The sequence below is a fragment of the Anas acuta genome, chromosome 2 (genome assembly GCF_963932015.1).
Source record: "Anas acuta chromosome 2, bAnaAcu1.1, whole genome shotgun sequence".
Taxonomy (NCBI): domain Eukaryota; kingdom Metazoa; phylum Chordata; class Aves; order Anseriformes; family Anatidae; genus Anas; species Anas acuta.
Genome location: NC_088980.1, coordinates 33,349,184 through 33,373,047, shown reverse-complemented (window position 1 = coordinate 33,373,047; position 23,864 = coordinate 33,349,184). Strand labels below are relative to the sequence as shown.

Here is a 23,864-nt window from a genome sequence, read left to right as displayed (position 1 = left end):
AATGGTACTAGGTTTTACTGTTTGTTCTTCTAATATAAACCTGCATAGGAAGTGTTGCTTGTAGGGGATTTTAGGAAAGTTTACATAGGAAATATTTTATTTGCAAATACCAATACAAGCACAGAGACTGCAACCTTACAGTGTGCCTTGTAGCTGGAGGCAGAATTAATAGCATTGCCCTTTGTGTAACCAGCTTATCTTTTCAAAATCACTAGGTGAATTACATGCTCATCATCACCACAATACCCCACCCTGGCTTTCCCCTTGTGTTTTATCTTCTGAAGAAGCAACTCCCTTTCAAAAGAGTTGCTTTCCTTTGATTACCTTCAGGCCCAATGAAGAGTGTGAGTAATGGTTATGTTTCTCTAATTGCCTGTTAGAGTCATGCACCTTTCTTCTAATTAGCTGTAACTTAGCTGACAGCCTTTCTATGTTAAAACCAAAACCACATTTTGACTGCTGGCCTTGTTATTCCTGAACTAGATACGTCAGTATCAGGAAGAATAAAATTCCAAATGTGCAAGGTACAGTGTTTATCCTCTGCAAGTTATTAAAACGTGGGTTGGAGCTCTACAGCTGAACATGATTTCCAAAAGTTCAGGGACATTCTCAAACTGTGTTCTATGCTCCTGCACTAATCAACTCCTTAGAAACCCAGGTGAAAGCTCTATGCTTGGTGTACATACACATTACCCGTCTGGGTGTGTCATACCTCATGCTAATACAGGATTCTCAATTATTTCCTTGTTTCCTGGTATGTTTCCCCAACAGCCTGTAAGTACTATAATCTGGCAAATGAAAAGAGATCAGCTTTGTTGAGTGATAACTTTGTGCCCTTGGGGAAGAAAAAAAGATCTTGTGAATAGTTTTTTTTTTAAAAAAAAGGGGGTGGGGGGGGCTGTGCAGGTGGTTTGATCCAGGTTACCAACATCTAGTAAGATTAAGAGCTGCAGAAAACAGGTGACCAGTATCAGAGACTGAAGTTTAAAATGTCTGGACTTTAGTCTTCTAATCCTCAATTAGATCAGAGCTGCTGCTTTTCTACAGTGCAGACTATGTTTAGTCTCAGTTAACAGTAATTTAAATACATGAACTCTGGACAGGGACAAGGACACCAAGCTGGTATGAAATTTAAATTCAAATGGACCAATGCTGGCAATCTACCATCATTCCTAAACATCATCAATGCTGTTCATAGCATCTCAGCACTTCATTCCAGCTCCTGATGAACTTATTTACTTGAAGGGAGCTGCAGTCCGTGTAACAGCTTACTGAGATCAAGAAATTGGAATTTATTTCTTACTTTCTATGAAAAGCTGGCAGGTACAGGCTTCTTCCCTGTGGCCATAATCTTCTTTAGTCTTTTTGGTAACATCTCCCATACAGCAGAGCTTATCCAAAGTCAAGTTGTTCTTGGACGCCATGCTCTGCTAAACAGCTTTAAAAATAATCACAAGAATTCAGTATCTGGACAATAATACTGATGTCAGAACTGTAAACATGTCCTTCTCAGGCCTGTTGTGCACAAGAATGAAAATGGCTGACTTTTTTTGTCTTTTTTTTTTTTTTGAGCACTTCTTTTTTTCCTTTGGCCATTAATTGAAATAAGGCAAAAAAGCAGTATGAATGCAATTATTTTGAAACAAGTTCTGCATAGTATAGAACAAACCAACCCCCCAGCTTGCTGGCAAGAGAGCAAGACCGCTTTGCTATCCACAATCAGGCTTCTCTCTAGCTGTGTCCCTGTTCAGAACAAGCCATTGTTAAAATATATTCTAGCCTTCATATTGTCCTTACATCCCCCCCATCCCTTAATAGGAAAAAGAGCCCTGAACAGAACGTTTGGAGACAGACGGTAAGAGGAATGAAAAATACCCTGGGATTTCTTTATGCCTGTGGCACTAAGTGAGCGCTGTTTGGGGACCTCAGCACAGAGGAGCAGCTGCTGTCAGCCCTCAAGCTCCTTCCCTCTTCTGCCTCCATGTACAGGGGGAGATGTTTCAGTAGCTGGGCTGCAAACATGGCCTGGACCCCTGCTTCCCATCTTCTCCAGGGAACCATGGCAGCCTAGACAAAGTGTCCTGTAAGCTCCTGGACCCCTTTTGGCTAGGCTAGCGAAGGATTATCTAAGTATACATGGAATAATACGTGGCTGCGTGGAATTTGAGATGTGCTGTTATCAGTATACTGCTGGAGATTTTTCATTCCCTACTGTAGCAACAACTGCACAAAGAGGATGTGCAGACTGCTTGGCTTTCCCTGCTTACTCTGGTAACTGTCAGTTAATACTAACAAATAAAACAGAATGGTGCTATAGCATGCACACTGAATTGGTTAAATGTTTCTGACAGGAAAACTTCCACTCAGCCTTTTTAAACTATGAAATTGAGCATTTATTTCCTTAGCAGCTTTGTCTTCTCACTTATGTGTAGGACTGAAGGCTAGTTCAAATGGGAGCCCCCTGCTTTTAAGAGATGATTATTCATCTCTTATAATAATGGGTCTGTCTACAGGAGAAGAACTTGGACTGTAGGATTTTAAAAATGGGACAACTCTGCTAGGAGTCCTTGATGAAAATGAGTCTCTTTAAAGAGAGACTTACTAAAGAAAAAAATAAAGTGCTGTTATTCTATAGAACATGATTACAACCAAGACATTTCAGTCTTAGTTTTCCTGCCATTTTTGTAATTTCTTAACTTTTCTATTAAGCTTAAGTTTTTGGCTTATTTTTAATAGTATTTTTTTTAATTAAACTGCACTTAACCCTCCAAACATCAGCACAAACACAGCTAATGCCAAAGGTAAAAAATAATAATAATAAAAAAATCAGTGTCTGGCAGTGAAACAACATACCTGGTTCCTTATAAACATCACTGCTTACCTGTCAGAAAGGACTGAGGATTGAACAAGCCAGAAAGCCACGCCACTGCTGGCAGCACAAGGTCCTGCCCAGACGTCAAGTTCTCCATACCACAGAAGATCAATCACCCTAACAGGGAAGCAGCAAAAGCTTCTGCCTTAAAGTGTTTGTACTTTTTTTTAAGATAAAATAAATTACAAACTTCCATTTTGAGTCATTATTCCTTTGTCTATGGAGAAGATAGATACATGGCTGAAGTAAGCAGAAGGTATGTACTTATATAAGCATAAGGTCACAGTTTTAGCTATTTCCCTGTTGCCTTCATGTCTGAAATCAATTGTTGAAGGTGATGAGCATGAGTGAGGTTGCTGACCATAGCAAATGTGAGTGCGCTCAGTTGTGTAATGTTTGTCTCAGGGAGAAACCTGAACATCACCATTAGTCATATTAACACATGCTCAGAAACTGCTTGAAACTGGTAACAACAGTTGATAGCTTCTTAAATGCAAATTGTCTGGTACCATCTTCAGTGGTGCACTTAAAACCCCAAGATAAGCCAGAACAAATACAAATCAAGAGCACAAGAGATTCTGACAGACAGCGTAACAGCTTAGTGCAGCACACATTGCTGAGAGTTGTCAAAGGAATTTCCAAAACCAGAGTAAAAACACTGCCTATTTTTCTCCATGTCATTCTGCCTTCAAGTAAATACTGCTGCTGGCAAGGGGAAAAGGAATTTTGCAAGATGCTGAACAACCCTTCCACTAGTGACAAAAGGAGGTGACAAAGCCTTGCTTTAGCAAAGTGCTTAGCGCTTCTGCAAAACTCACTTCAAAGTAAAACTGATTCCATTAAGGCAAGTGTTAGACAAAAAATGAAACGAACAGCACTTCCCTGGAATAACTGTGTACTAGCTAAACACAGTTTGCTGTTGGCAGATAAAGCAGTGTACTTACCAGTGGGCAAGGCTGTGTGCGGATGGGTACTAGCTTAGTCCATGTGTCTGGCACAGCATCATAGAAGAGTGCAGACTGCAGTTCTTCCATGTGAGGAGAAAACATCAGCTCTCCCTTTGTTTGGAGAACAATAACAAGCAGACTGGCATCATAAAGAACAGCTATTCTTTCACTTCAGAAACAAGCAACAAAAAGTCCCCAAACTCATACAAGAGCAACAATACCATTAATAATAAAGACACTTGCCTTGAGACAGGTCCAGCTTTTAAGAGACTTTCAGATGTCTGAAGGGGAGGTTCATCCTTTCACACTCCTGAAGGCAAACAAGTGTGCAGGGGCTCCTGGCAATATCGTTCCATGTGATTTCTGCCATGTTAAGCTCCTCAGGAAGCATCTCCAGAATATCACCCAGCACATTTCCTAACCTTTGCAGGCCAATACAAAGAGACCCATTAGCAACCACTTCTGTGAGGAACCATTCAACGCCTTTTTGAAAGTCTCATGTATTCTACAGGAGTGAGCAAACATCCCACTTTCCTAAGCAGATAAAAAACAGAAGTGCTCGCACACCTTTGCTGACTCTTCAACAACCAATTAACACTTAACCTCTATTTACCTCCACATTTTCAAGTAATGTTACTCCAAAGTCCTGCCAACATGACCCTGGCCTTGGGATGACCATTGCTATAGTCATGTACCCTGAGATCGTGTTGCCAGCGTGATGATTTGTATTTCTGTAGTGCCTAGTAGCTTCCATCGCTTCCTACCTTCCCCCCAGTCCTTGCTATCTTAGGCACCAGGCAGAATACAGCGCAGGCACGCACACGCATGTCTCATCCCCAAAAAGAGCCTCTCTCCCCTGCAGGCTTGCTCTGGATTCGAGTCAGAACACAAATGAAAAACAATTCCTAACAGCACTAATGACCAAGAACTGAAACCAAAACAGTAATGCAGCTCCATTTCAGCCCTTGGCTTTAGCAGAATTAATGAGGAATGCCATAAATAATTTTCCACACTCTGAACAGGAACCAAAAAATGCACAGTACAAGCTCCCCTGGAAAATGTGAGACTGAAGCACGTTTTTGCTGCTTGTATCCAGAACTGTTGGATTCACATCTGCAAAACCTCTGTGACCTAATGGTGAAAAGAGGTGCCCAGGGGAATATGAGAGAGGAAGGCAAGGGTTGAAGAACTACAGAGCAAGAATGGCAGTTGCAGAGAAATTGCAGTAACTGGTGAGGATGAGGAAAATGAGGAGCTGATGTCAGCTGTATGACACGCCAGCTTTTGGGGCATCTGGGCATTGTGTCTCTGCTGTACGTTCAGAAAGGAAGGTACAGAAGACAGCAGAGCCTGAGAACAGATCTAGTATGAATTTCTAACCACAATTTCTTTTCCTGCTCATCCTTTTTCGTTTAATCTGTTAAGCACAGTAATAGCGCTGTTCCATGCTTACAACAGCCATAGTCTTCCACATGTTTCCGCAGTCATTTTGGCTGCACTAGGATATCTGGGTATGTGAGTATGTAACCATACCCTTCGACACAGCATCCAATGGCCTGCTGTTGATTCTGTACCCTTCTGCTAAACTCCACATGTGCTATAAGGGAGGCACTGGGGCTAAGAAGTAATCAAACAGCCTCCTTTCTCAGAGTTCTCCCCTTCAGACTACTGGAAAACTAAAAATCCCAGAAAGCTGCCTCATCCTCTACCATAGCTTGCCAGGGAAGCCCCCACCCAAGGTTCAGAGCAAGGGCCAAGGCTGGGAGCGGTGGGAGCGTGCTCTGCCCTGGCTGCTCCTCCCAGCATGGAGGCCTGACTCGCCCTGGCCAGGCTGGGTGATGGATCATAGAATCATTAAGGTTGGAAAAGACCTCCAAGATCATCTGGTCCAACTGTCCCCTACCACCAATGTCACCCACTAAACCATGTCCCTAAGCACCATGTTCAACCTTTCCTTGAACACCCCCAGGGACGGTGACACCACCACCTCCCTAGGCAACCCATCCCAATGCCTGACTGCTCCTTCTGAGAAGAAATGTCTCCTCATTTCCAACCTGAACCTCCCCCAGCACAACTTGAGGCCATTCCCTCTAGTCCTACCGCTAGTTACCTGTGAGAAGAGAAGTGGATGTGGCAGACAATGCAGGAGTGCAGGCTGGGACCAGCACAGGAGGGGTTTGTCACACAGCAGTGGGAACAGCACTGAAGTGAAGTCTAGGCTCGCCAGCTCAGCCACCTCTAACATATTTTAACCATGTGAAACACACAAAAATGCAAGATAGATACATCTTTTGTTTCACACCCCATGTTAAATTCAAAGCTAAAAAGAAAGTCTCCAAAATGAGCTAAGTGTTCCTCTGATCCAAATTCCTCTGGTCCAAATTCCTCCCTAGTGCAGTCCCATCACAGGTTGGCACATTGTCACCACTACTGTTAACATTCAACTCATCTCTCCATTCTTCTTCATTCTTCTGCATCTAAAAAGTTTCAGAAATGTTTGGAGTCTATTAAAATGCCACCTATACGTTCCACCACAGCAGAATAGGATTATCAAACTATTTTAGGATGGTTACTATTTGCACGCTTTTATGACATTCCCATTTTCTATAGTATTGAAGGACTGATACTGCTTTATTTTTCTTTCTGAGGATGCTCTGAGCTTATTTTAAGTACTGCCCCTACTGAGGCAAGTGTAATTTTTAGTACTGAATTTCTGCATCCCCTCCCTCAGAAGACGAGCAAGGATTATTGTGCCGTTTTTGCAGATGAGGGCCTGAGACACACAGGTAACAGCCACACAGGACACCTGTGGGAGAGGCAGGACAAGAGCCTCAATCCACCTGAACCTAACACACGACTCACAGCTTTAATTCTGCTCAGTGTGCAGCTAAGTAGGGGTATTGCACAAACACACGCTGTGCTCACAACTGCCCTCCAACTGACAACAGAACAGCATAAAAGCTGTAGCAGTCATATTTGTTTTCCAGTCTCCCTGCTCTTGTGCTGTAAGGACTTAACTGAATTCAAAATGTTTCTCTGAACTAGCTTGGTCTAGCCCAGACTAGACCCTTCTGGGATTTAGGTTGGACTTGCAAGTTGTTTTTGCTGCAACCTATTTCTGACTATAAGTGGTGCTTTTCACAGGAGCTATTTCTTCCTAATGCAGGGTCCACTCCACAAAATCACAATAAAATTTAAAGGCCTTTGGCATTTAGAACAGTCAACAACAAGCTGCCTCTCCCACTAATACCAGTAAGCACTTATTTCTGAAGTCATTTTGGTTCTGCAACCTGCTATTTACCTGTACCGGAGCTGCTAACCTCACCCACAATAAGCTGTGCCTTAAGACCCTACTTTGATGCAGTGCCTGGGTGTTGAAAAAAGCCCTGCTAATCACCTCGAGTGAAAGATCAATTCCATCAGACAGTCAGTTGGCACTTACCATTCTCTGTGCTGGCATTTAGGATGTGTTGTGCATTAGGATGTGTGTTCCTGGGAGCCACACGTGCAACGGGAGGCTGGGGGCTACCAGAGCTCCTACCAGGAACTCACCATCTTTGTGTCCCTATGACAGATCCCACATGTGGTCAGCAAAGCCGATCTGTAGTGGTTTATTATAACATACCTTGTGGTTGGGTTTGCAGCTAAAAGAATTTCTCAGCAACACAGGTAGGTAAAACAGGCAATCTGTCCAGCCAACGCACAACACCAGCACTGATGAGATGTGCATCCATCCTGTTTGCATTCATCTGGCCACCAGTCAGTGCATGGGTTTCTGTTTTTGCCAGTAATTTGGTGTTGTAACATTTTCCAATTAAGGCAAAATGCTTGGAAAGGTATCATCTCGCTGCTTGAAATACCAGCAGATCCCCGCTCAGGGTTGGGTCCCTAAACTTTCCAAAGGCCATACAAATAGCAGTGATTCTCCTCAGGTTTCACCACCTATACTTATTTTACAATTATTTGAATGAAAGTTCAGGCTTGTGAAGGTTAATGGACTGCCTAAACTGGAAGCAGTAATTCTTTACTCATCCACAGGCTAGATGCAGAGCAGGGACCGCCAACACGAGCTTCCCAGCGCGCCCCTGCAACCCCAGCTGTCATTTGGAGAAATCAGCCTCGGCGGAGGTCACAAGTACAATGGAGGTTAGCCTCCCCATCTCCATGGCAACTTGTGCTCGGGCCTCTTCTTTGGAGCAGTTCCTTCAAATTGTGTTAATCTGCGTGTGGCTCTTTGACATAGGAAAACCCACTCGGTACGGGCGGGGGAGACATGAGCAAACTCATCTCGCCCGGAGCCTTAAGGCAGGCTTCAGCAGCATGGCTGAGGGTGAAAAGTGAGCTTTGCCTAAGATAGCAAGCCTCAACAAATGGCTTGCTCAAACATAACATTTTGTTTTGTTTTGTTTTGTTTCCACCCTTTCTTTCTTTTTTAAAATTTATTTATTTATTTTTCCTTCTAAATAAGCTTTTTACCTATGGACAAAGAAAAATAAGTCTGGAAATCACTTGAAAAAGGTCTTGGCTAATTTTAACAAACTGCAGTAAATTCTCTGAACCGACTAGTTAGCAGCTTAGGAGAATCAGCCAGGTTTGTTTTGTTTCATTTTCCTTTATATATATTTCCTTTATATTTCCTTTCTCTCTATATATGATATAAATCTATCTATATGTATGTACCCATGAAAACAGATTAAAGTATTTCCCATGCAAAGCTTCTAGAATTAAAAGTAACATTATCTTTTGGTGCCCTTAGAAGTTCTGGCACTTCTTTGCAGCTAGAAGCAGCTTTGGCAGTCTTGCACCTTAGACTCATGGTTGCTCCACATGCAGTGCTGTCCAGGACCAAATCTCAAAGACGAAATTCAAAGCATGCAGTATGCATCAGCTGGTGATGATCTGACAAAACTGCGGCTGCAGAAACAGATGTGTGAGAGGAACATGAAAAATTATGCGTAGTCTTACAAGCTGTTTTTCCTATTTTGGGAACAGGAGAACACCCAAGGAAATGTATAATGTTTTTTATCCAGAGAAGATGGCATGCAAACAGTTAAAGGCAAGTTTTGAAGATTATGCCATTCTGGACTGTTGTAACTAGTGAATCTATCAATTACATTGGTTAAAGCACAGTTTTATAAAAGACACCTCCTTATGCCTGCCCAGACATTTTTACGCAGCAATACCTTAAAAGAAAGTAATTAAACTAGGAGAATGAAAACCTAAATGCACTGAACCCTAATGTCATAAGGCTGGCTATACAAGCCATGTTACAAAACACTGAGCTGAAGGTGCCAAGTAAGCGCCTGCAGAAGTGTTTAAACAAACTTCATGCCAAGTCACAAACCCTTGCAGACAAAATCTGCACATGATGAGTCATGGCACTCATTACAAGTTGGGTCATTTATTCCACGACAGCTAGACAAGACCTTGGTATGGGTGGGACCGCAAAGACAAGAAAGCTTGTGGGCTTCCCAGAAGGCTCCATTTCTGAGAGATGAATTTCTCTCAGAGTTAACAAAGTATATACTCATTCAAGAGCTCTAGCTATGTATATGAAAGATATTATCACAGATGAGGCCTTGACTTCTTGCATATATATACAGCAGAGACCATGGTCCCAGTGATGTAGCCACCGTACAAAATTTCACCAAAGAGAAAACACAAGTCTATTACCCAAGGTAACACCATTAAATAAAACAACAGAAGCTTTGAAAAGAACAAACCTAAGCTGCTTAGAATAAACACTGTTATGAGAAACAAAAGACAATCAAATACTTCCTTCTACAAAGCTTCATGGTTATGTATTCTTATTACTGTTTTTTGTTGCTGTTATTTAGAAAATAACTACTTTGAAACAGTTTTATTTCTTTCTTCCCCTCCCCCCCCCTTTTTTTTTTTTTTTTTTTTTTTCCAATTTAGTGAGAGGTATCTATAAATACCTGAGTAAAAATATCAAGTTTATGACTAAAATTGTCTAATGGCATAAAGCAGTATCATTGGAGCCTTATGTCGTTATTTTCTACCTTATTTCTTATAAAAAGATTTTAAGAGAATAGAACATTTTCAAAACACTGCATGATATACAAGAACATAACTCATTAACAAGTGCATGTATTTTCCTATACAGATCTTTAAAAACATAATCCTCATGAGTGACAGGAAGGTAACCTACTGTGCCTTTCTTAGAGGAGAAATAAAAAACTTGTATCTGATTGCAGCCTTTTATATCTCCTCACTAGGAAACACTGAGTAACTGAAATTCTACATTATTTGAATTTGGGATGTATTCAAAAACTTCAGCAAAAATTGAATTAATATTAATCCCATTACTACCACATCTTGTAAGCACTATGTTTATTGTAGAGCTGTAGCCATAATGCTGCTTTTACAGCTTGTGATTAGCAGTGGTAACACATTTTATTCCATGAACTACTGTCTTTCTGTTCTATTTGGCTTCACAGAGTTTGAAGCTTCTTTTTGCTACCCTTTGGTTTGCAAAATATGCCAGTTTGTGATGAAGCCTTTCCAGACGGGAACCTTTACACCCTTGGGGGCAGTATTTGCCTCCCAACAGTTCAAGTAAAAACTTAATTACAGGCTTTAAATATTGCATGATGTGACAGAACAGAACATGTAAAATAGCTGCAACTATTCCGGTGTGTTTGTTACAAGTTTATTTCAGTTTGAATATGTGAAACTCTAATCCATCCTTCTTTTAAATTGGGTTGAAGAGAATGGAGAAAAAAAAAAAATAAAAAAGGGAGAAAGAAAGAAAGAAAAGCCACCGGGATATAATAGACAACGCTGCAAGTGGGTGATGAGAAGCCCAAACAGAGAATCCCTCTAAAAAACGCCAACTTGGGTTTAAAATTATATGTTCCTTCAAATAGAAGAAACTTGCTTCTCTCCTTGTTGGCAATAGAAACACATTTAATATTTTTCCCATTTCATATGTATTTATGTCAAGAAATGGTTGTTTCCTTTTGTCTTTTAGAAGACAACAGTACAAGCTCATTCAGCTGGATGCCTTTGGGGATATCAATAACACAGGAATAATCAAAGTTTACAATAGAAGAGGGACATTTTTACTAATGTGAGAAAACTGAGGGTTTTGCATTAGAAATCTTTAAATCTTTTAGGCTGTCAGGTTTGCATAACTGTTGTTGTTGTAATCCAGGGGAAAATGGTCTGTTTGAACTCAAAAAGCCCTTGACACGTAGCTTGTTGGTTGGACACAGAGAGGCCGGAGTCCACATTCCCCTCAACACTGAACAACAACTCCATGAACATGCGTATGGAGACAAGAAAGTGGAGGGAAAGAGTGGGACATTGAGGTAGGATCATGCATTCTGCATTTCACCTGAAAAGACCTTAGCTATCAGAGGTGACAACGGTGGAGTTCATCTTGCAATAGGAAAATGGGTTAAATCAAACTGAGATGCAAGGAGGTTAAATATTCCCAAGGAAAGAGCAAAACCAGTATCAATGATGATGGAGTTAAGACACTCCACTAGCTGATGGGCTAGCTAAAGTTTTCCAGTTTATGTTTTCTGGTCAGCCCCTACCTGTATTAAATAAATGTGTCCCCAAAAGGTACCAAATGAGAGATATAGCTATAGTAATATATATGTGTGTGTGTATATACACATATTCACATGTGTATATACACAAAAAGTTGCATCTTGAAAATCTGTTCTCTCTCCTCTCTCTACAATATCTATGTTTAAAATGCTTAAAAAGCCACAATGTAATGAATCGCTAACCAATACAATGAAAAAGGACAATAAGCAGTATTACCAACAGGAGAGCTGAAGTGATTCTTGCTCTTACAGACCTTCCTAACCCTTCCTGCCATCAGAACCCTCCCTCTCATTAATTAGCAGAATTAATTATCATGCTTATGAATTGTGGTTTGAAAAGAACCAAGCTTAAAGAGCAGCAAGATTTATTAGCAAAGAAAACTAAGGGTTGGAATAAGCTGATTTTATAGACTTGTTTTCTAAATGGGAAGCATTATTAAATCATCACTATAAAATTAAGCAATTATTTCAACATGACACCAAGGACCACAGAAGGGAAAACCAGTTTCAAGTCCTATTAGCTAAAAAAAAAAAAGAAAAAAGAAAAAAAGAAAAAGAAAAAAGGTCAGTAAGGGAAAAAGAAAAAAAAGGAAAATTAATTTCCAAGACTAATTACAAGTTGGAAGATACAGAGAAAAGCATATCACCAAGGGCTAACATTTATATCTCTCTCTCTTTTTTCTTTAAAGATATAAATATCTCTTAGATTTGTTTAAATTATGAGCATGGGAGGACCTATTCAGTACTATCTACATTATTCAGTAATAAATAACTATTGCAATTATTTAGAAATTGCATTTGCAGAACTTACATAAATGACCTCAACTGAGTATTTAAACTATACAAGTATAAAATATGCTGAAGCTCAAAAATAAAAACACTCATCTACCCTTAACTTCGACTCAAGGGGAACATTACTGAGAAAGTCACAACAAGGTGGCATCCTTAATACATAATAATGACACACGCAGGAAATGCACCATTATTTATACATGTGACGTGCTGTAAATTGCTTCCATCATCAGAACTAATTGTAGTGATTATTAATGCAGTGTTATGAACTGTCAAAATTGCTGTATGTAATTACATTTGTGCAAATGCTTCATTACCTGCCTAATGAATTTGGCATATATGCACATGTAAACCACTGTTTTTGTTAACATAATGAAGGGCATTTTTTTCCCCCCTTAGCTAGTGATGTGGAACTGGTTTGACCTATATTATAAAGTTCAAGCATCCCCCACCAGAAAAAGAAGAAAAAAAAAATAAAAGAAAAAAACCTTTGATCTGGTTTATTTTCATACTCAGCAACAGAACCACATAATGCCAGATATTTTAATAACAGTTTCAGAGAAAAATTGCTTTCCCCTTATTCAGTACAAACAGCTAAGCTGAAATAACCTTGGTGTGTGGGTTACTTGACCACATCTTACCTCCGTATGAGTCTCCAAATAATTGCAGAGGACGTTGAGGCAAATGCTGAGGTCTCTAGTACTGAACAGGTATCTTTGATTCCAACCTGGAGGGCCTGACATGAGTCTATGAGCAATGCCAGTGTGAAAATGGCAGAGAGAGAAAAAGATGTTTTTAAATTCCTGTTCTTTGCTATGCAGTTCAAGGGTATCCTGCCAAAGTAAAAGAGGAATACATTTATCCACTTAACAACTGGCAATGTAATTGATAGCTGTGCCTGCCTCAGTTGCCGAAAGGGAGCACTCACAAGCCTGAGGTCTGAAGAAGAGTGAGATACTGTGATAAGTGACTAGTAGGCAGTATTTTTGGCAGTATTTCCCAGAAGCAAAATTGCCACAAAACCACAGACATTCTCCCATTCTCCCAAGAATAATCTTTCAGATCCCCTCATACTACTATAATTAATGCATTTGTAGCTGAGGTAGCTTTGACATGACTCTTTCAGTGCAATGTTCCTTTTTTTTTTTTTTTTTTTTTTTTTCTCCTTGCTGTTGGTTGACATAGTTCCCCTTAGAAGCAACCCTTACCCTGTTCACATCCAAGCTCTGCCTTCATGTAGCCTATGTTCACATAAATGCATGTTAACAGAATCACAGATTATCCCAAGTTGGAAGGGACCCACAAGGATCATCAGATCCAACTTTTGGCTGCACTCAGGACTACCTAGAAATTAAACCACCTCTAAGAGCATTGTCCAAACACTATCTGAACTCCAGCAGGCTTGGTGCTGTGAACACTTCCCTGGGGAGCCTGAATATATTACTAAATGGCTAAATTAAAGAGTTCTGCTTGCCTTTATTGTGGTATGCTTTGCTGACTTGAGAAAGCTTGCTACTGCATCACCTCCACAGATGACTTACCCCAAATTTGGAGATCTCTCTACAAGTTCCTCAGAACAGGGATAACCAGGGACTAGAAGGGATGCAGGCTGAGCCCATCCAGGAACACTCCTGTTTTCCCCATTCTTACCTCGTCCTTCACGTGCTTCTTCCTCTCACCAAGCAACTCTCACACAGGAAAAGAGCAAAAGACAACAACAAACAGTGTGTAACCCTTGGTCATAATTTCCCTTCTTTATGCCTAACTACAGAAATTCATACATAGGGTAGTGAGGCATTGCTTGAACATCTGGATGCATAAATCTACATTGTGGGAGAATGGATGTGGTCTAACCTACCAAAAATTAAGAGCTGCACAAAGTTAGCAAGTACCATTGAATAAAATAACATTTATTTATTTATTTATTTATTTATTTATTTTTTCATAAGAAAGCACTGCTGGGTAAAGCTCATGTAATAAGTGCACCTTTGTCTATCTTTCTAAACACAGTTATGCATGTCTATACCTACATATTTAATAATATGCATGTAGATGCTATTGTCATACCTTTCTTCCCAACATTGACAGAAAACATGGAGGCAGCACAGGACACAGGCAACAAACATCCTGTAGCTGCCATTTAGTTTGGAAACACAAAAATCCCAAAGTTCTGGTCTGCTACACAACAGTCATGAACACCATCAATTCTCCCCACAGAGGAGTGAATACTTAAAACAAACTGATGAAAAAAAAGTCCATCTTTCTTTTACCTTGTCAAAATTGTAGAGCTTAGAGTGTAGGTTAGTATCCCTGTAGGAGGTTCATTGGTAATTTTAACAGAGTTTTCTAGTATTCCATGAGGAATGATGTGCTCTTCTGGGGTTGGAGCTGGTTCAGCACTAACGAAGACATGAGAGGTCAAAGAAACTTTCTTCACTGTATTGATCAAGAAGTTTTTCCAAAGTTACTAAGCACTTGGCTACCAGACGAATATTCTGTTGGAAAACAGGCACTATGTTTATGGTAAGATAACAAATAGATTTATTATCCTTAAGACATAATTATGGGTTTATAATGAGAAACTGTTAAGTTACTTAATTCAAACCAACATTTTATTATTAAATTAATTGATAATGCAAAGAACAGCCTTAAAAAAGAGCTTGACCTCATGAAGGTAATAAATTTCCTACCTTTCCTACCTGCTTCGTAAGCCTGAAGCCAACACAATTTTATTTATTCTTTTATTTTAAAAGTATTTCCTAGAAATGTATAGAAATGTATAATTATACAATACAACCCACAGTAAAAAGCTTCACCTTTTTGCTCATGTAGTTTTCTTTAACATAAAGGTGGAGGCTGTAGGTATCAATACCCAGAAGACTAAAGCTTGAGAAGTACTGAGTACATCCAAATCCCCTTGGCTGCAGTTGGCCTACCACCACTCGGGATTTGGTTCAAAGTCTTTATATAATCTTCTGGACTTTCCCCAACCTTTCACTACCAAAAATATTCACAGAATTGTTACCTCCTTCCTCCCTTAGAAATGAGGCATAACAGGCTAGAAAAAGAAGTTCTGCAATACCAGAAGCCTCTTATTCTCTACTTATTCCTGTGACCTCAGACATGCAGTGCTGCTGGTTTTAGGTCTCTGCCTGAAATGTGGATGAAGCGGTCAGTTTGCACATGTTTGCGCAATGGTTGGCATGTTAAGGCCCCTTGGTGACATTATTTCAGTCGAGGGTCAACTCTAAGTCCAGCCTGTCTCCTCATTCATTGTGGGCAAAATGGTTTACAGGCAAATGTGTGTTGCTGAACTTAAAACCAGAGGAGGAGGCAATCACCTGGAATAACCTCCTAAATATCAAATCTGGAACATGCATTTTTCCTAGGTTTCTGGACAAAGGGATCGTTACAAATATCTGGTGGCTATTTAGCATGAAACAGTGGGAGGGAAACACCTTCTTTAAATAGCGTTGACGGTTGTAGTGCCCCTGTAAACACCATCATTAAGGCAGGAGTCACAGTTTGCTAGGGCATTGCACAGGTCTTTTTGTCTGATGCAGAATGGGTTCTCAATCCATACAATGCTGGTCAAAGGTGTTGTTCCTCCTATTTTGGGAGAGCAGCACTCCAGTGGTAATTGCAGTTTCCCAAGGGCAAGTCAGGCCCATTTTATTAAAGTCTCCATCATGGCCCATTGAATGGACCAGGAGTTCTTAATTATGTGGGAGAAATGTATTCCCAGGGATGGTTCTGCCTACCCACCCGAGGCTGTGTTATCTCTCCTGCTCCTCCTGGGAGGGTGAGGATAGTTTTAAGCAAAATATGACAACATATTAATATAATGTTTATCCTTTTACAAATTCAAGCTAAAAAGAAGATTATTAGCCATCTAACACTTCTTCTGTAACCCGCTGTATATATTTTTTGTGTAACCTGGGAACATCCCTCCAACTGAGCAGACACCCACCATCGGAGAGGACATTGAGCACTCACTTGAAGAAGAACCCAGTGGCCACGTGTGACAGTCTTGAGTGTCTCCTCTGTAACCATCTCCTGCTCTTGTCTTAAAGAGATGTTATGAAATCTTCCAGAGTCTATAGTGAAACCAAGCTTTTTGCCTGTAAAAGAAATAATTGGGGGAGAGTGAGTGACAGAGGGGGAGGAGATAGGAAAATTAGCAGAGCAGAAAGGAAAAAGAATGATAATGCCCCCATTAATTTCACTATCACTTGTGCAATGCATATTACTTCTTCTGAAGCACTTCACTAAACCCTTACAATTTCAACAAGCAAAATTGCGAGCTCTCAACAGTGGCCTTATTGCTGGTATTAGAAAAAGCCTGCAGAAATCTGTTCCCTTGGTTTTAAGATAATGAACCTTTTGACATTTTGATAGATGCTCGGCATTGTTACTGAGCTTTAGAAACTCTTACAGGGGGTACAGAGCAATTCCCTTATGAAAAAGGGAGCAACATGTGGTAGATATCACATCAGTTTTTTAACTGATTGGTTCAGTGGGTAAATGCACAAGCCTCTCACCTTGTGAGGCCTGAGTTTAAATTGAGCACAGTGAGGTCACAGCTGTATTAACCTGGTATTCTCACTATTGTCTGTAGGGAATAGCAATCCTAAGTATAAAGCGACGGAGCCCTATACAATTGAATATAGTTTGTATAATGACCATTATTTAGTCACAGGGGGCACAAGATTACATGAGCATGGAGAAAATTGCCCTCTGGCCCTCATCTAGTCAAAAGGTAGAAAACAGTACAAAGGAAACCTGCATTATGCCAAGCACAGGAATGCTCAGACTAAGAATTTCTTACTGTAACACTTATGGTCTTACACTTTTCATCCACCCAATTTATCGCGAATATGGTGGGGGTGGAAGAAACTTTAGAACTTGAATCTTCTGCTGAAAATAAACTCTGCCCAACTTTCCCATATTAATGTGCACTCCGTTTTAATGAGAGATTATTCCAGAGGGCTTTGCTCTGTTTAGTAAAAATACACATACATGTGTTTATAGGTACATACATACAAATATACACATAGATATCATATGTTGATATATCTACAGATATGACCCCGTATGCTCCATTTCAATTGGGAACTCACTTTTTCTTATTTAGTTGGAGCACAGTTGAGCGATCCTCGCACCAGAAGCAAATAAGAAGCTTACCGAGTGTCTCAATGTCTTCAAGTGGATTCACTAGTGGAGACAGAAGAAAAAACACAGGAGTGGCTGGACTGCTCTCTTCGTATGATTTTGCTAAGTCCATCCTCATACCTTCCACATATTTTGAGCCAAGCTTTTCCTCCACAAAGTTTGTATATGTACAGAAAACATGCGCTAAGGATCAGAAATGATCTCTGCTACAGGCTTCTAGCCTGCACTATTCTTAGACTGGAGCTGCTGACAGTGATGGTCTAAGTGGTTTCACTAAATACAGCATCAGGGAAGTGAACTGAAGGCAAAAAGGGGAGCCAGATGGTGAAGTGAGACAGAGGGCAATCAATTTGTTTTCTCTATGGGATAGAGACCACATGACAGCAGCCAGCTACTTTTGAATGAGAAAGGACCTGTTCAGTAACTGAATCCAAGAAGTCATTATACACAGGCAATACTGTCATGTAAAACTATGGTAGCTGGACGGAATAATCACCCAGAACAGAAAAACTGCTTCTTCAGAAAAACTGAATTTTTGTTATAGAACAGAATTTTAAAAATGGGAGACCCCCAAAATTGTCATCCCATGGGGTTAGTTAACAGTCATGATAAGGAGAACTAACACTTTCAGCTATTAACAACATATCTATTTTTGTTTATTAATGAGCACTCTCCTCGGGGTACCTATATACAATCTGAAAAAAATCACAAACACAGCTCTCCAAATATGCCACAACTTGTGTCTCACTACACCATCTCTACATAAATTCATCATCAGCAAAATATTTTCTGGGAATGGCCATAGTCACTGATTACAAATTTCATTTGACCACTCAGTTTTATAAGTTATTTGTCTGCTTCTTAAGATCTCTTCCTTCTCTTCACTGTTACACAGAAGCCACCCTCTCACACACTCACCCTGGCAGATGTACTGTCAGATTTCATACCTGAGAGCATATGTCATTGTGTCCGGGTGGAGCACCCTCAGTATGATTAGTTTCTCTAGAGAGCTTTTGTTTTTCCGTATCTGGACATTCTGAGTCCACCCACTTCTTCTACCTCTTGGTGGATACTTCAATATCTTTATCTACTCCCTTGAGCACATCCATCACTGCCATAGCCTGGAAACATACCAAAGACATAAATGCAGAGGATGTACCTTCTCTGTGAAGGCTGAAAGAGGAAGATAAATATTGATATTTTGGTGATATATCAAAAAGTCTCATTCAACCAAGTAAGGTAAGTCTCAGGACTTACCTTAAAATACTAACTTACATATATATAGTGTTTATACAATATAATACTATTATAGCATATAATAGTATTTATAAGAGTTTATTTTGGCCAGTATTACCATACTGTCTGATTACTGTTAAATAACAAGATATGACAAACTGTAAACCTTGTAATGGACATTTACTATAATAAGAAGTGGTATGAAGATCGATATTATATTTCTAGGCAACTGGACAAATTATAGTATAACAGGATTTCCTCATAAACCACAACACTCAATGCCTAAGGAAAAATATATTCAAAACGCAAAGACTACTCTTTGAAAGCATCACTATTTCTACTACAAATTCCTGTGGAATGTATTACTTTATCTGAGATTGTCTAGTTGTAGCTTGCCTCCAGAAATAACATCAAAAAGGATTTAGAACTAAAAAGCAATTTTCACAACCTGCCCTAATGGCACTCCATGACTGAGTAGTTAAGAAGTCAACAGGACTCTTGTAAGTGCATTCAACTCTGAATCGAAGAAGGAAATCCAATTCAAGTGCTTCTCTCTCTTTACTTCTTAGAAGAATCTTGACAGTGTGCAAAATTGAAAAAGGTCATCAGACTTGGTTCAGAGCCACTTCTGCCTTAAAGTATTCACCACTCAAAGTCTCATTGAGTAGGGAGCTCAAAGCCACAAGAATTCTTATTGCTGCATTTTCTGAATTTCTGATATAAGAATTAACATCTTTTTTTAAGGTTGCTTTAAAACATTGATTTGAAATCTATTGCAAATAGAATCATCTTATATATCTGCCTTTAAAGGTTGTGACAGATTTTCCCAAAACCATTCCTTCACACACACAGAGCTGAATTTACCTTTACTGTTAAAGACACCTTGAAAATCAAACTCAATGTGACAGTCTAAGCTTTTTGAAGAAAATGTAATTGCTGTTCATTTATGTACTGAATGCCAAATTCACACAAATTTTAAAATGAGCTAAACCATATTGGCTTTTTTTTTCTGTAGCTTGTGGGAACATAAACAAAAACAAGTCTTGCACACTGAAGTTAACCACTTGGCTACAAATAATTTTACTACTGAAAAAGTAAATACTTCTCAATTCCATCTAATTATCTCCATGTGTCCTTTATATGGCTCAAAAGATGGAGAGAAGGACAAATAGTGCACTCCTGTCTTCATCTTCATTCTAGGCCCTCTGTATACTGCAAGCATTCACAAAGCTTTGGGAAATTTGAAAATCTTGAGTTGATTTTTTTTTATGATGATGATGGTGGTAGTTGTTTTGTTGTTGTGTTTTTTATTTTTTTATTTTTTATTTTTATTTATTTATATTTTTTAACACTGTTGGAGGGATAGATTCAGTATTTTGATGGCAATTTAGACTTTGTAGAAGTAGGCTGCAGAACTATAGCAACTGAATGAATCAGTTCTGGTACACAAATGGAGTGCAAACCAAAAAAAAAAAAAGGATCCTCAGTTTCTAGTAGGCTTTCTTCTAGTTGTTTTATCTCTTTAATCACATATATTAAAGAAAAAAGTTACACCTTTGCCATGGCACTCTATAGTCTCTCTGCTTCCTGACATAAATACATCTTTTTCCCTTTGTTAATAGCCCCTTCTCTTTCCATCCAAAAATGTATTTAAAAAATCAGAAATTTATTGTGCCCCATACTCTGGCTTCTGTCTATGCTGTAATTATGACAGACCTTATTTTTCAGTTCTTGTATAGATTTCCATTGTTCTTGATCCATCCCAGTACCACTGCTATAAAAAAAAGGCAAAGTTAAGCATCACAGTGCTACAAGCCTGGGTGATACAAAGAAATCCATTTGTATTATGATGCAGAGATATCACCAGTTTTCTCTCCCCTCACCCTTCTCTCTCCTTTCTCTTCCAGATATTTGTCTGCTTGTAACTCCCATTTATACACTCTGTAGAGTGATTCCCTTTTTCCTATCACCCCCCTAAGTAGATTCCCAAATTTATAACCTTTTACTTTCTTCATGAATGGTTAGCTTCTAGTTTAATCCCCACCTTTGTTAATGATAGCTCTGTGATACTAGATCTTTTGGAGCAAGCTCTTCAGGGCAAAATCTGCCAGAAAATTAGTAATCCCTGATCTTTTCCCAGGATTTACAGATTCTAAAATAAAAAAGGAAAAATAGCAGCCTGAATGTGTATTATTAAGAGAATTCTTATTTTACTATGCCACATCAATTCCACTATTAATTATATAACCACAAGCAGTTAAATCATGTAATCTATCCTTAATGTAGCTTCATAAAGTCACTGCAGCATTTTAAATAAATAGAGTTGGATAAAAATATCTTTGGAATTTCTGCAATTCTGATTTATATTGAAGCAGAAATCACACTGTGTGAGAAACTGCACAGCCATCAGGCAAAAAGATAGCTTGCTTAGGCAGAAGCATCATGTACTAAGGTAAGAAACAGAAACCAATAATATCAGTAACATCAATCAGAAAAATTTTCCTCACCTGAGAAGCAGTTTGGGCCAGGAGATGAGCTTATCCTTCTCAAAAAGTCCTTGGCTCATGAAAACAAATGTTGAATACGTGACAGTTTCTGTCAAACTGGAGATACACTACCAAATGTCTTCAGCTTGCTTAATTGCTTTGTGGAAGACTACTTTGAAGGCCTGAAAATAAAGAAAATTATTTTAATTTATTTAATTCCAGAATTCTGTTTGTTTTCCTGTATGCAAGATAACCAATCAGTTTCTGACTGTAGGCTTCTAAAAAGAGATGTCCTTAGCAGACTAAAATGCAAGGCACTACAGGTTGAACCATTTCTGCCAAGAAGCTTTTAGGAATCTCAGCAATCCAGGAATGAAGGCTGCAAACAGCAATACTCTTCTTCTTCCTTATTTAACTCGGCAGGCATATCCCTCTCACTCAAGAAAGATGACAATTTTGCAGTGGGTTACCTTCCTTCCTTATAGCATCTAATAATTTAGATGATTTGCCACAGCGGGTTGTTTATAGAGAACCCCTGACAACTACCTGATCCTGCAGGACAGCTGCACAAAAGGCAGGCAAACTTCAGAAGCACAGTCAGAAAACACCATCAGAACAGAGGCAGCCAACAACAAGAGGCCAGTGGGGAGGTACTGTGCTAGGAATCAGCAGGAAATCACAGTGCTCTCCTTTCTCAGACATACAGCGTTACCACTGTAATGTTGTACCACCTCTGCTACAAATAATAACCAGCACATTGGGCATCACTGCTGGAGGCAGGATTTCGCTCCTTGCACTGTGAAACTAAATCAGCAAGATAACTGTTTATCTTCAGTGAGTACCGGTAGACGGGGTTGATGCTGCCCAGGCTATTACTAATGAATTAAAGAGATGCTCTTATAGGTGTTGGTCTGTAAAACTCTCTCATCACATTAATTTGAACATTTTCTTTGGCTTTAGCTATCTATAGGACGACAGTTGCCTCATTTATTTTTTAATCCATCATGATTATCCCACATAATTACCAAAACATTCCTATCAGTACAAGAAAAAAATATGGATACACTCTACCAAACTGACTTTATTTCAGACAGCAGCACATATTTAAGGTAAGCAGGCTTCTGCTTGGACAAACATTAGGGAATAACTTTTCCACAGCAATGTGCCTGTTCACTAGTAAAAACATGGAAATCCTATGAATACATTTATTCACATTTCATGCTGGTATTTCTCTTACAAGTACTAATTCAAGCACCTAAAAAGGAAAAATAAAATAATTGTGTGGTAGCTACATACCATAAATAGGAAATTGTGAGTATGTGGGTGGACAGCACTTGCTGGACAGACAGGAGTTTGACAGTTTCTAGTTCATAAAACTAATTCACTAAAAATAATTAATAATGCACATTTTTACAAGTGGCTTCAAGCTGTTAAAAACAGCTCAACCATTATTACATTGCACTGTATTTCTGCTGCAGCTGACTTTGCTGATTTGAGTTTTTCTGTAAGTTTACTGTCATCTAAGAAACTTTCCTGGCAGCTGACAGGCTGAGCAGCATGTCCTTCTCCAGCTGCTTGAGCTCAGTCTTGAAGCAGTTCTGCTGCTTCACCAGCACTGGCTAGCAGAAAGAACGAAAACTCTGTACTCAAACAATAAAAAATAGCAGTAAAAATGCTGGTTTATAGCATTTGTGAGCTATTTTTATTTAATCACACCAGATGATTTAATTTAGTTTCTGAAAGAGGTAGTTCATCTTCTGTCCTAGTACACTAGAATTAAAGTTCTGGGACACCCAAAGCAAGAATGTCAAGATCATGGTCAAGGAGGAGACCACACTCACCATGGACTAGAACTTCAGTTCTCTCCTAACCTCCTTCCTCCTCAGACTACAGAAAAGGATTGGGATCTTGCCAGAGAAGGTGAGTGGTAATCTGCATGGCATTTGAGAAAACCAAGAATAGCATGAAGCTGGAGAATCCTACTAGGGGAGCAAGCAGGGTGGGGAAGTATGGTCATTGTCTCTCTACTGCACAGGCCCTCTGATACTGCAAGTATTTGCCCAGTCTTGTTGTGAGTTCTCCGTCAGAATCTGACCCTATCACTAAAAAATCCTACATGATGTAGGTGTTGTAAGTGTACATCCACATGTGGAGCAGCGTGCTGATGCAGAAGAAAATGGAAAGTCGTTTTCACATGGTGTTCCCAAGTATATTGCTTTCATTCTTCAAGGGGTAATTAAGCTCTCTGACCCAGCTTGCCCTTGCATGAAGCAGAAGTACCTCAAAGAGATGCAGCTAATCTTTGCCGATGAAGTTTGATAAGTGTATGAGCTAACTGGAGAGAGAAATAGGAAGAATTCTTACTACTCATTTCATACCCTTAAGTACCTTTTCAATTTTTTAGATCAGTCTGCTCAAGGTCCTCTTTATATTCATATATAAAAGTATTTCTGTTCATAAAGTAGCATACATTGGCTATGACTGCAAGAACCACAGAACTGCATTTCTGTAAGAATAAATTATAATTTATTAACCAAGTACCCCAGGTCCTAACCAAGTGCCATCATATCCTCTTATGGACTGGCATGAAGTTTTATTTGCACTTATTGGCTGAATATCACTAAAGCACAAAACACTGTACAAGGCTTTAATACTGTACTGTAAAATAATTGCAGTGCACAGAGCAAACTGAGCAGTAGAAAGAAGTGTGGGAACAAGATCACAATACATTTAATTTGTAGCAAAGCTTTAGGTCTAGCACAGCCCTCTTGGAGCACCA

The 23,864-nt window shown here is 39.4% G+C and overlaps 1 pseudogene; it reads right to left on the bottom strand.

Moving 5' to 3' along the window:
- The window catches only part of LOC137850671 (dynein axonemal heavy chain 11-like), a 29,042-nt pseudogene that overhangs the window by 1,097 nt on the left and 4,081 nt on the right, over positions 1-23,864 (bottom strand).